Source organism: Colobus angolensis, unplaced genomic scaffold (assembly GCF_000951035.1).
Source record: "Colobus angolensis palliatus isolate OR3802 unplaced genomic scaffold, Cang.pa_1.0 Scaffold13, whole genome shotgun sequence".
Classification (NCBI taxonomy): domain Eukaryota; kingdom Metazoa; phylum Chordata; class Mammalia; order Primates; family Cercopithecidae; genus Colobus; species Colobus angolensis.
The window spans coordinates 5075354-5076878 of NW_012114252.1; the positions used below are offsets into that span (position 1 = coordinate 5075354).

General features: G+C 45.1%; 1 protein-coding gene across 2 annotated transcripts in view; it reads left to right on the forward strand.

The window, feature by feature from the left end:
• Positions 1–1525, forward strand: part of GPR180 (G protein-coupled receptor 180) — a 34301-nt gene continuing 32776 nt past the window's right edge. The window contains exon 1 of one of the 2 annotated variants that reach the window (XM_011933793.1): positions 1–93. The gene's annotated coding sequence lies outside the window, so the exon portion shown is untranslated. The remainder of the gene's footprint in view (positions 94–1525) is intronic. The other variant, XM_011933792.1, reaches the window with a different exon arrangement.

Consider the following 1525-nt stretch of genomic DNA (forward strand, 5'->3'; position numbering starts at 1 on the left):
AGGGCAGCCACGGTAAGACCCTGCGGGGCAGCTTCAGCAGCACCGCGGCCCAGGACGCCCAGGGCCAGCGCATCGGCCACTTCGAGTTCCATGGTAGGTCTGGGGGCGGGGAGAGGGATGAAGGCGCGCTGGCCCATCCCGCCGGCGGGGTCCGCGGGCCGCTCCTCCCCGACCCCTCCCCGCCACGTTGGGCGAGGCCGGTGACTTCCCTAGCCTCACCTGGACCTCCTGCGTCACCGCAGCTGCTGGTAATAGTGGGATGCATTCCTTGCCAACCCCGCTGGTGCGGCTTCCCAGCCCAAGGCAGCGGCCTCTCGCCACTAGTGATCGTGTTCCGCACCTGAAAGCCGGTTTCCATTTCCCCAACCCTCTCCTTGCAAGCGAATGTGCAAATGACTGGTCGGCCGCATCTTTCCAGATCCTTCCCCCAAAGAAGCACGTTTGCTCCTTCCTGTTTCGGCCGCACACTATACACTGACATATGGGAGAATTTAAGCCTAGGAACTTAAATTTCCTTTTTTTTTTTTTTTTAAGACCAATTTGCTGAGACCTGCTTGCAGCAGAGTGGTTTTGGAGACCAAGTAAAACACTTGATAATGTAGTTGTCATATTGAACAGTTTGGTTAATTGGCTACTAGTGCAGTAGATTTACTGTGGGCAGTAAGGCCTAGAACTAAGCTGATGAGAACGCAGGTAAGTAGCGCCCTGGAAGCTCCCTACTTTGTGTTCTGTGTGGCTCTTCTGAAATCAGGGCTGCATTTGATTATTACCTTTTGATCTTCCTCAGATGTCAGTAATTATTCCTTCAATAAATGAATTTGCAATTCATTCTAATTTTGGTCTCATTTGCACCCTCACAATTCAAGTGTTTTTCTTGGTACTGTTAATTTGACTAGTGCTGTATTTCAAATAATTATTTGCCTGGACGACATTAGGAACTTTGATTTGTACAGTCTTAAGCATTAAAAGGTGCAACGTTGAACATCAGAATATTGACCTAGAAAATGTTAAGAGAAGATAATAGAAACTAGGAACTACTTTGGTGAGAAAAGGAATTTAAAGTATTGGGAAATTACAGAATTGACGGAATAAAGGGAAGGGATCCTGATTTTTTTTTTTTTGAAGTTTTTAAGATACCTAAGAAAAGGAGTTTCAGCAACCCGGTTTTTCATAATCCAATGTGGAATATATTTTGGGTGAATGAAGAAGAAACACTAGAAACAATTTTATTATTTTTTGGTCACATTTGGAGTTTCTCAATCAACGGACTGTAACCATACTTTGAGTATTGACAGCCACTGTCTTAAATGGCACAATGTGGACAGTGTTGGAAAATCTGGGATGTATAGAAGACATGGGTTATTACTTAGGACCAGCAGAGAGACTTGGACGACCTCATAGTTCATGATGATCATCTGGTAAACGTGGAGGAGAAAAATGTACTAAATTCGGATTTCTCAAGACAGATTGGGGATAAGGTGTTTCAAGTACATTCATTCTCTTTCATATGTTCATTACCAACCTG